Source organism: Vulpes vulpes, chromosome 15 (genome assembly GCF_048418805.1).
Source record: "Vulpes vulpes isolate BD-2025 chromosome 15, VulVul3, whole genome shotgun sequence".
Classification (NCBI taxonomy): Eukaryota; Metazoa; Chordata; class Mammalia; order Carnivora; family Canidae; genus Vulpes; species Vulpes vulpes.
This window is the reverse complement of record NC_132794.1, coordinates 11,827,584-11,839,662: the sequence shown is the minus strand read 5'-3', so window position 1 is coordinate 11,839,662 and position 12,079 is coordinate 11,827,584.

Genomic DNA, 12,079 nt, shown 5'->3' with positions numbered 1-12,079 from the left:
ATCCAAGGCCAGCTGTGAATGTTGTGACATCATGCGAACAGGGACTGCCTGGAATATAGGCTGGGTTGCTCTTAAGAGAAGCAGAAAAGGGTGAGATCCAAGACTGACCTCTGACCTCCAGTTTTCAACTCTTCCCCCTTCCCCTTTCTCACAATTCAAGAATTAGTGCTAAAGCTGTAGGGCCAAGAAGGAGAAGCATCCTTCAGATGCTTGATCTGCAATCTTGAAGCTATGATCACTAGAACCGTGGTCATTTAATGAGCACATACTATGTGCTCTGGGCTGTGCTAAGTACTTGACGCATGTTCCGTCCTAGGTTGGGTTTCCCGGGAGACCCAGAAACAAAAGCTCATGTGTGAGTGATTTACTAAGGAAACACGCCCAGGGTAAAGAGGTAAGGAAGTGAGGAGGCAGGATAATGAAGATAAAGAAACTAATCAAAGGCGTGATTTCAGAAAAAAATTGCCCAGAGGTAACTTCCACCAGTTTGTGTAGGGGACAGTGGAATGTCAGTTATATCTTGGAGTTGTCCCCAGTGGAGACAAGGAGGGTGGTGCTTTTGTATTACATAACATTTATTAGAGGACGAGTCACATTGGGGGAATATACGTTCCCAAGAACTTCCAGATCTATGTCTTTGAGCAAAGTGGGGATCTAGTAGTTCAAGGGGCGGGGGGGGGGGGGGGCGGCGTGCACAGGCCTTGCTGGGCTATTAGAAGCAGAACAAAAGAGTAGAAGGGATCCAAGGAGGTCTCAGAGGAGAAGGGCTCCCACAGTGCAGTCCCTCTACATCAATGTGACTTTGTCCCAGAAGATAAGACCTAGAGGTCAGGGTCTTGGCTTCCACCTACCTACTGTCAGCGACGGCCAGCTGAGGCAAGTGGTAGATAGATGGTCAAGGATCATCTCTCGAGTTCGATTTCAATCCTCTTCCATCTACCTGCTGTGTGAACTTGGTCATCTCTTTGAGTTCATTTTCCATATCCAGTGTAAAATTGTCATTAATAGTAGAACTTATTTTGAAGAAAGTTGTCCTGAGAATCAAATGAATCACAACATGTGGAGCACTTAAAGCATCATCTGGTGTATAGTAGGTGCTCAGTCTGGGACAACTGTTACTACACAGGTGCAGAGTGCTTACACCAGGAATACCCACCCGGGATTTGAGGGGTCGGGCTGCCCAGGAAACAGTGAGATCTGACACTAGCTAAGCAGAAAGGGGCTCATGTCGTGCATGGGCTAAACAGGACACATACCAGAGTACAGGGAGGTCTGGCCCAGGCAGGAAGGCTCAGACATCAAGCACAGACTGAAGTAGACCATCTGGACCCAGACCCTGGAGTCGAGGCAGTTAGCAACATGAGCCCTCCAGTGTGGGCTGAAAACCCCAGATTGTGAGTACAGGCTCTCTGTCCTTGGGCCCATATGGAGGCTGGGCCCAATTTTGGAGGCTGGGTCAATTCTACTTCCATTAAAAAAAAAATCTTAATTGAGATAAAATTTGAATGTCATAAAATTCCCTCATTTAAAGTATTCAGTTCAGGGCAGCCCAGGTGGCTCAGCGGTTTAGGGCCACCTTCAGCCTAGGGCGTGATCCTGGAGACCCGGGATCGAGTCCCACATCAGGCTCCCTGCATGGAGCCTGCTTCTCCCTCTGCCTGTGTCTCTGCCTCTCTCTCTCTCTGTGTCTCTCATGAATAAATAAATAAATCTTTTAAAAAAATAAATCAAGTATTCAGTTCAATGACTTTGATATATTCACTAAATTGTATAACCATCACCACAATGTAAGTTTAGAATATTTTCATCACCCTGAATAAAAGCCCATTAGCAGTCACAACCCATTCTCACTTCCCACCAACAACTAGCAACCACTAATCTGTTTTTTTTTGTTTGTTTGTTTTCATAGATTTGCCCATTCTGGATATCTCATATGAATGGAATTATACACTATGCAGACTTCTATGACTGGCTTCTTACACCTAGCATACTGTTTCCAAGGTTTATCTGTGTTGGAGATGTCTCCGTACTATGTTCCTTTTAATTGCTGAATAATATTCCACCATGTGTACATACCACTTTTTTTTAATCCATCCTCTGATTGATGGACATTTAGGTTGTTTCCACCTTTTAGCTATTATGCACACTGTTGCTATGAGCGTTTGCGTATAAGTGCTTGTTTGGATGTATGTTTTAATCTCTCTTTGCTAAATACCAAGGGATGAAATTAATGGGTCGCATGGAACCTCTATTTTTAAGCTTTTGAGGAACTGCCAAACTGTTTCCCAAAACAGCTGCACCATTACGTTTTAACCAGCAGTGGATAAGGGTTCCAATTTTTTCAAATCCTCACCAACACTTATGATTAGGGTTTGTTTGTTTGTTTGTTTTTTTAATTTCAGTCTGTTGTAATGGGTATGAGGCAGTATTGTGGTTTTGATTTGCATTGGCCTCATGGCTAATAATATTGGTCATTTTCTCATGTGCTTATTGGCCCTTTGTATAGCTACTTTGTAGAAATGTCTATTCAGATCTTTTGTCCAGTTTTTAATTGGGTTATTTGTCTTTTTTATTATTGGGTTGTAAGAGTTTCTTATGCATTCTGGATACTCATCCCTTCTCAGATATATGATTTGCAAATATCTTCTCCTACCCCGTGGGCTATCTTTCTATTTTCTTGAAGGCATTATTTTCAGCACAAAAACTCCTAATTTCATTGCGTACATTTATCTATCTTTTTTCCCTTTAGTTGTTTGTGCTTTGGGTGTCTCAGCTAAGAAACCATGGCCTGATTCAAAGTCACAAAGATTTACTCCTGTTTTCTTCTAAGAGCTTCATAGTTTTAGCTCTTCTATTTAGGCCTGTGATCCATTCTAAATTAAACCTGTGAATGGTGTGAGGTAGGGGTCCAATTTCAGTCTTTTGCATGAGGATATCCACTGGTGATGTCTGGATTATCTCACCAGAAGTGGCATCCATTTGCTCCCTGCTTACCTCTGCTGGACATTAGCAACCAGGTAAATAGAGGGACTAAAGATCTCATTGATCCAATGCTTTATACAGATTTGCCTTATTGGTCCAGGCCTTGCTTTAATTGTGTTAGAAAATATAAAATTAGAAACCAAAACTCTTAAATGTGTATCATTTCCACTTTACAAAGGAAAAGTATTGAGGCTCAAACAATTCACCACTGAGCATTTAGTTTTGGAGGCCTGTAGCCTTATTTATTTATTTATTTATTTATTTATTTATGCATTTGAATTATCTCCCTTCCTAATATTTCCGGGGCCTGTCTAGCCAGGTGACGAATCCACACAAAGCTACAAAACCCAGCAGAAAATGAAACACATTAGTTGAGAATCAGCGTCCCTTATCTCTACACTTAGCTTGAAGGGACTGCATTACTGGGTGATTTCATTCCTATAGAGGCAGTTTTTGCCCACAAGAGCTTGGGATCTGACCAGCTTGTCACCTAGGGGTGGATTCCCTGGGTTTTATCCTTTTACTTTGTATTTCCAGTCGGGTCCAGAGACTCACATTGAAATGAACATTTTAGAACTTTGATCTGGACTTGATAGGACTAAATGAGAATCCCTTGAATGCCTGCATTTCTTAGAATTAGGTTCATCTATCTGAAACCCAAATAAAAGTCACTTGAAAAATACCAAAGATTATTTCTCTCTAGTGTGCCCAGGGCTGGTGAGATGGCTCTCTTCCACTGTCATGGGCAGCTGCTTTGCCTCCTTGGCACACATTCCTACAGTGTCAGGAATCCAGCCATCACATCTGCATTCCAGAAGGGAGGGAAGGAAGCAATGAAGGGAAGCTCTTTTCTTTTAAAGACACTTTCCAAAAAATAAAAAAATAAAGACACTTTCCAGAAGGTATACACCATTTCTACCTTTCTAGCGTTTACTAGAACTGAGTCACGACTTCCAGTTCTGTGAAGTGTAGTGTCGTTCTTTCAGGCAGACCCACACTGGGGTCTCTATGGTGAAGGAAGCCTAACAGAACGGATGGTAGGGATGTCTAGGCTTTTCCGCCAGTCCACGGGCACTCTGACCCAAGACTCAGGGCATCTGCTTCCAGTTTCAATTCTGCAAATGATTTGTCAGCCCTGTCGGAGAGCTGGCTAGGACATTCCGCAGATGCTGCCTTGCTCAATTTACCACTTCTTCATTTCTGCATTTTTACTTCATATACTTGGATTTAGCACAGAGCAATAGAAGAGAGTTCTAGACAATTGAAGGAAATGAAACCCCCAAATGTCTCAGAGTGCAGTGATTTTGCTACTTGAAATACGGTGGTGCTCTCCACTTTCAAACAAGGATGCTGGCACTGTTTTCCAGAACAATCGCACCATCTAGACTCAGGCACCCACAAAAGTGTCAATGCACCGTATGTTAGCTTTTTTAGCTTTTTTTTTTTTTTTTTATAACTAATTGTAACAAGTGGTTGCTGTGAAAACCAGGCTTCCTATGGCTGCCCTTCCAATGACCCATACCCTGACCTGGACAGACCACCTTCTGTCCAAGAGAGGAAAAGTTTTGTTCCTAGATCCGATGAAATCCTGGCTGGCCCCTGGCGACCACAAGGATTAATCAGACACCAGTAAAACAGCTGACAGAAATACCAAACCAACTGACAATAAGAAGCACACACGTTTCTCTGAAGGCCTCACCTTGTTCCTTCCTCTGCCCTAAAATGTGATACCTGCCCCGAAGCGCTGGCCGTCTGGGATCCATAAAAGGAGCACTTGGTGAGCTGAGACCCTGCATGTTTTTAGGATCAATGTGGTATTCACCCGAGCCAGTCAAGGGACACAATGCCAGGGACAGAATTTGCAGCGATGCTTGTATGGGATTAAGCTGTTTCCCCAGGATTCATCGCCCAGTGCACTGCCCAGCAGACTATGGGGTTAAGACAAGCCACCCGGCCCCGCCTTTAGTTTTTTGGCTTTTGAAAAGTAAAATCTGCCCAACATGCAAAAAGCAATCACTGAAAATGAACCACAGATGCAGAGAGAGTGCAAGCCAGCGAAAGGAAGACGGAAGTCTGACATTTCACTTGGGAGGATCCCAGGAGTCTAGAGAGAGCATCACACTGGATACAGACGGTGTGAGTTTTGCAGATCATCACCCAGGCTCGGCTCACTTTTCCACTTGCCCCAGGCCACTTGCTTCACTCGGCAATGGTTCCAGTCCTACTTCACTTCTTACTTCGCTCTATTTTCTAGGGCGATACAGAAAGCAAATAATATCACATTTGTGCTAATAACTTCGTTGTAAATCTACTTTAATCCCAAGTGATTTTTCCCTGATCTTATTTGAAAACACGTGTGAGAAGGAAAGCAAACTTAGATTACATCTGGTTCCAAATACAGGGATTCCCCCCAAAATCTGAAGGGGGGGGTGGAAAGAGGGGAGATGGGGGGGCACAAGAGTGGGGGAGCGATTGGGGGTCAGCATGGAAAGGCAAGAGCCAGGCTGCCATATAAGGTGCCTAAGAAGTGAGGGCCTAACATCAGCCACCAATGACTGTTTTTCTTATTATTTTTTAATTTTTTTAAATTTTATTTATTTATTCATAAAAGACACACACACACACAGAGAGAGAGAGAGAGAGAGAGAGAGAGAGGTAGAGACACAGGCAGAGGGAGAAGCAGGCTCCATGCAGGGAGCCTGATGTGAGACTTGATCCCAGGACTCCAGGATCACACCCTGGGCTGAAGGCAGGTGCTTAACCCCTGAGCCACCTAGGAGTCCCCAGTGACTGTTTTTATAAGTTAACTCTGGGGAGCGGAGCGAGGGAATGAGGAATATTTGAGATGTAAAAATTGGATGTGGAAAAATGTGGCTGGGGACGCCTGGGTGGCTCAGCGGTTTAGCGCTACCTTTGGCCCAAGGTGTGATCCTGGAGTCCCGGGATCAAGTCCCACATCGTGCTCCCTGCATGGAGCCTGCTGCTCCCTCTGCCTGTGTCTCTGCCTCTCTCTCTGCGTCTCTCATGAATGATTAAATAAAATCTTAAAAAAAAAAAAAAGAAAGAAAGAAAGAAAGAAAGAAAGAAAGAAAGAAAGAAAGAAAAAAAATGTGGCTGCATGGGTGAAAAGATTTAATGAATTTAAATCAGATGCCAAAGGAATCTTTACTGGGGAATAAAATCAAATCCACTTTTTTTCTGATGTGCTGCGGAGGAAGTGTTTCAAAGCGAGACAATCTCTATTTCCAAATGCCTTCTGGAGGCTCCCCTCCAAGGACACAACACCAGTGCTATTAATCTTGACTTGGTGAATGAAAGTATTATAGGGATTTCATTCCAAACCTTCACATCTTAAAGAGCTCTGAAGAGCCCAGATAAAGCGACCCGTTTTTACTTTGGCGATTCCACAGAGGTAACTCACTTTAATTTCCCTTTCATCTCTATGGGAGGACTTCAAAACCTTAAAAGCAAACAGGTTTCCCTTTCTAATTCCTGGAGAGAAGGCTTCTGCTGCTTTCTTCGGCGGCAGGACTGAAGGTGGGCGACCCGTCTTCATTTGTTACCTTGGAAGCTGTAGAGAACCAGAAGTAAGTCTGAAATAATAGGCAAATGGTAGATTCCTCCCTTCTCCGGGAAGAGTTATTGCCCTTCCAAATGCCAGTTTGTTTTTTGATTTTCCACGGTCCAGCCCTGTATTTAGCACAGAAAGACACTTCAGAAGCCAGGACACCGATAACAACCCCAAATATCCACCGGGACAATGCAGAAGGCCTGGCCGTTTTGTTGCATCAGGCAAATTGTGATCGGAGTTTTTTGCCAACACCTCTTTTTTGGGATCGTTTATTGCAACGCCCGCCTGTTTATTGAGATTCTAAAATGCAATTAAATTTTCTGGGATAAAAAAGAGAGAGAGTGAGCATGTGTTTATTATGTAGATGTAAACTGTTGGAAATGGAAACACAACTCCCATTGTGAAAAAAGGAAAAGCATGGTGGAAAATTATACCAGATTATCTAGGCTGAAGGAGAGATTTTATGCCTCACTGTGCTACTTGCGAGGGACCCGAGAGAAAAGGATCCCCCTGGACTTGTCTGAAAATAAACGGCTAAACCAGGACGTGGGGATGGTGGCCTCTGCTCTGCGCGGCCCAGCTTGCACTGGAATGTTCAGAACCCAGGGCCCTTCCTTTCCAACCAAGAGCCAAGGAGGAAATTGGCCCTGATGGATTCAGTCTTAACATAAAATAGGGGGGCGCCTGCATGGTTCAGTCGTTGAGCCAAAGGTCGTGATCTGGGGGTTCTGGGATCGAGTCCTGCAGGAAGCCTGCTTCTCTCTCTACCTGCGTCTCTGCCTCTGTGTGTGTGTGTGTGTCTCTCTCTCTCTCTCTTGAGTAAATAAATAAAATCTTTTTTTAAATTTTTTATTTATTTATGATAGTCAAACACACACAGAGAGAGAGAGAGAGAGAGAGAGAGAGGGGCAAAGACACAGGCAGAGGGAGAAGCAGGCTCCATGCACCGGGAGCCTGACGTGGGACTCGATCCTGGGTCTCCAGGATCGTGCCCTGGGCCAAAGGCAGGCGCCAAACCGCTGTGCCACCCAGGGATCCCAATAAATAAAATCTTTAAAAAAAAAAATAGTTGTCATGCATGCAAGTGACAAAATGGCAGGATGGGGAAAACACTAGACAAATCTTGCATTTTTAGTTATGCAAAAGAAACTGAGGCTGTTAACACTTTTACAAAACTGCTGTAAACCTGACAGCAGAATCACCAAAATATTGATCACATCATGAGTAAAAATTGGAAATGGATTCGTCTAAATTCAAAGAGGAAGATATTGATACAATTTTTCATAGGTAAGGGGTGGCTTCAAAATATGCATGCTTTTTACTCCAATAAAGGAATTCGTCTAAATTTTGGACCACGATTACGCAAGGGAATACCAAAACATGTAAAATATGCAGCAACGCAAGGAGGCGGCGTTTGTCTGATTCTGCTAAACTCTAAAAGGTTTATTTCTGATGCGAATTAGTCAAACGGTCTAATGAATATGCTCCCTTCCCACCCACCAAAAATGATGTGAATTAATTTTTGTAAACAGTTTCCTTAAAAGCTGGAGTGTCAATATACTCTTCTCTCCGAGCATTAAATAGTCACGCAGGCGTTTCTAGAAGAGTCGGCAGTGTGAATTTTGCAATCAGCAATGAACAGAGCCTCCTGTGGTATGAATCCCAAAACAGACCCTTCCCGAAGCTTTTATGAGATGATGTGCTAGAACCAGCACATCCGACCAAGAGGTCTCTGAAGTTGTAGGCTTTTGTATTTACACGTTTGAAATATCTCTATTGTGATGCAAATCTCGATTTTTCAATCAAAATTAGCTGGGGAAAAAAATCTTTCCCTGGAAACTGTTGTAGGAAGCCAATAAACCTACCCCTCCAATTTTCTCCCTTCTGGCTTCCTATGGAGCCATAAAACAGATGACGTTAAAGGCGCACAACTTCTTTTGCAAGTGCTGATGGAAAACAACTGTGTCAACCGACACTTGTAACCAACCCCGGTTTTTGTCTCAAAGGGCACCGAGTTTATGCATTGTAAATGACCACAGCTTTTTTCCCCCCTTCCCTCCTTTTTTCTAATTTGGGCACCTGAGGGAAAAAGCATCTAAGAACATTTTAGCTTTTGTCGACGCCTCGGCTTCAAATCTGTTTTTGAGAGTTTGCCCTCCTCGGCCTGGATCCTTTAGTGAAACTGTCCAGATAAATGAAATGAAACAAAATACAAAGCGGGGGGGCATCACCGACAGCACGGCGGCTCCCCATTTTTATTTTACTTAAAAAGCGGGGCATTGGAACGTGGAGGCCCCCCGAAGCTCTGCAGAAAAGGTGGAGGACACCGAGGTCCGGGGAGCCCACCTCCCGGGGAGACTCTGGTCTGCGGCGGGTTGAGAGGTGTCTGTGCGTGTCTGTGTGTCTGTGTGTGTGTCTGTGCGTGTCTGCGTGTCTGTGTGTGTCTGTGCATGTCTGTGGGTGTCTGTGTGTATCTGTGCGTGTCTGTGCATGTGTGTGTCTGTGTGTGTCTGTGCATGTCTGTGTGTCTGTGTATGTCCATATCTGTGTGTCCGTGTGTGTGCACGTGTCTGTGTGTGTCTGTGCATGTTTGTGTGTCTGCGTGTGTGCATGTCTGTGTGTGTCTGTGCATCTCTGTGCATGTGTGCATCTATGTGTGTCTGTGCGTGTCTGTGTGTCTGTGTGTGTCTGTGTGTTTGTGTGTGTGTCTACGTGTCTGTGTGTGTCTGTGTGTTTCTGTGCGTGTCTGCGTGTCTGTGTGTGTCTGTGTGTTTCTGTGCGTGTCTGCGTGTCTGTGTGTGTCTGTGTGTCTTCGTGTCTGTGTGTGTCTGTGCGTGTCTGTGCGTGTCTGTGTGTCTGTGTGTGTCTGTGTGTGCGCGCGCCTGTGTCTTTCACTGTACCCTTCGAGAAGGAGTTCTGAAGGAGCATTGCTCCTGCCAAAATACACACACAGCCTGGGATTAAAAGGGCTGAAACCTACCAGCAAGTTCTTAACGCCCTCCCACAATCATTAGACCAAATCCACCATCATTCCAGATTCATTTTTCCCTTATTCATCTGTCCGACTAATTCCTGCCGCATTCACCAGGCTTATATCTTAATCTTTTCTGTTACATAGAGAATACATAATGAAAAGCTGCATTTTCTGGGTACATGCACACATTTGGAGCGGATGAACCATATGTGAAGGGACATACAATGCTGAATGCGGCCTGAATGGTGTCCGGCGCTAAAAACACTGCGGACGTCCGAACAAAAAGCCGCGAACAAGAGCCGGTGCGGGGCCGGCCTCTGCTAGAACACCAGGGGATTCGTCGCCGAAACATGGGTATAATTTCACTGTTTTCACTCACACAAGCTGTGGGAAAGGAGTCACCATCTGATGTTTGATTGTGTGGGATATGTTTTTGGCAGTGGCCTTGTATTCCACATTGACAAGAAAAAGAAAAAAGGGGGGGGGTGTAGAAAAAAAAGAAGGAGAAGAAGAAAGAGGGGAGCGGGAGCCCGGGGAAGATAATCAAGAATAGAGCTACATTTGCTGTTTTTAATTTGCCGTCTGGGGTGGGGTGGGGGGGACATGGGCACAGCTGACAGAGTTCCGACCGGTGGCCACCTGAAAAGTAGGGCCGGGGGCCTGCTCACTGTCCCCCCACCACCACCCCCGAGGTCCCCTTTTATGCCAGTGCTACTGGGAGGACTTTCATCCCCCCCCCCGCAACCCGGCTGTCTGGTTAACTTACCACTGAGCTGCGGGGCTGACGTTTGCCTGATTTAATAAAGCCTTTTATCCAGGATAGTGACTGGGGAAACGTGCCCAGGGGAGCAGGGTCCTGCTGCCACCAGCCGGGAGAGGCCCCCGCTCCGCAGGGAGGCATTTCCTGGAGCCTCGGTGGCATCTGGGTTGATGCCCAGCTGCCCGGTGGATGCGGGGGCCTCACAGAGGGCCTCCCAGGCTGAAGGCTTCTCCTGGGGCTTGGGGCTGGAAGCAGGCAGGGGTATTAGGTTGACACCCTGGGTCCCCAACCTGAAGATTTCAGAAAGAGATGTCCTGGCCTTGATCCCCTGCTCCGTCTTCCTTTCACCCTGATTTAGCAACTAAGGATGCAAGATGCCCCTTGAAATTTGGATTTCAGGTCAACAATGAGTACTTAAAACGGACGTTATTTACCTGAAGTCCAAACTGAACTGGGCGTCCTCTACTTAATCTGGCAACCTCCTCCCAGGGCACCAAGCCACCCCCAGCACCCCCGCCCCTACTGGTCTGGGAGGCAGCCTCTGCCTGCATCTCAGAGTATTAAGGGGATAATGAGGAAATAGATGGATAGCTGCTTTCCAGAAAGGTCATGACTTAGCCTGGCTGGTTAACATGTGGTTCCCATGCCCCAGCTGTGCTGAGAGTCTCCTCTTAACTTGCAGCTTATACCAGGCGACGTCACCAGTGACCACTAGACAGAGCTGGGTGTCCTTACCCGCTCCCCCCGCCCGCCCCACTCCCCACAGCCTGTCCTTCAATGGGTTTTGCATCATTTTATTTAGACCGCATTCCAAACTAGACCAAACTCCCCAATCTAACCCCAACTGCCTGTACTAGAGGCAGATGGAGTGTTTAATGGAAGATGCAGGGAGAAAGCCACCTCCTCCTCCACTGAGTCCGTGCTCACTCTTCACCTGCCCTGGTTCCACCACTGCCACCCCCCACCCTCCATTCCGGCCACATCCTTGGCCTGCAGTAGCAGGGATACCGGATTGCTGTCCTTGCCCATTGGTGTTTGTCCATAAGTCACTAAAGGCCATTTGGCCTCCAGGATTTGTCCTGAGACGGGCACCCTGCTTTGACTTTCTCATACGTGGCTCCAGGAAGCCTCTCTGATTAAGGGCAGTGAGAAGGGAAAAGGTCACCCTTGGGAGTGAGGGCAGTTGAGGGAGGGCAAATCTCGTGGGTGGCAGGTGCTGGGGGGCCACGCCGCCTTCATTCTGCAGGTGGGTCGACGGAAGCAGGAGTAGCCTTAAAATCTGGGGGCTCTCTGCCTTCACCGGGTCCAAGCTCTGAGCCTCAAAAGTTTACTGAAGACATTTCCCAAGGACCCTGCTCTTTTGCAATTCCTGTGACTGGGGACAGCAGCGACTGCACGTATTGGCGGGCACCGAAAGTGTGCTTTTCCCCACGTGGAGGGATCACGCTCATTTCCAAACATGATACCGAAGCATAATGACCGCTCGTAATGACCACATTAGCATCACGGAGCAATATATCTACAATAAATTAAGACTGCTTTGCAATTAGTACCAATGATCACAGCTGTGGAGACAAATGGCATATGTGCTAATTAAATAATTTGTCACTTGACTGTTAAACAAACAATTCAGCCTCTTTACATTACAAACTGCCATCTCCAGAACGCCACCATGGGCCATTAACCCCGAGGAAGGAACAGTGTGACTTGCCCACAACTGCTGGGGAGGGATGTCTCAATGGCACGACCAAAGTGACAGGGGGAAATCGGCAAAGTTGCTGGAAATCCTCAG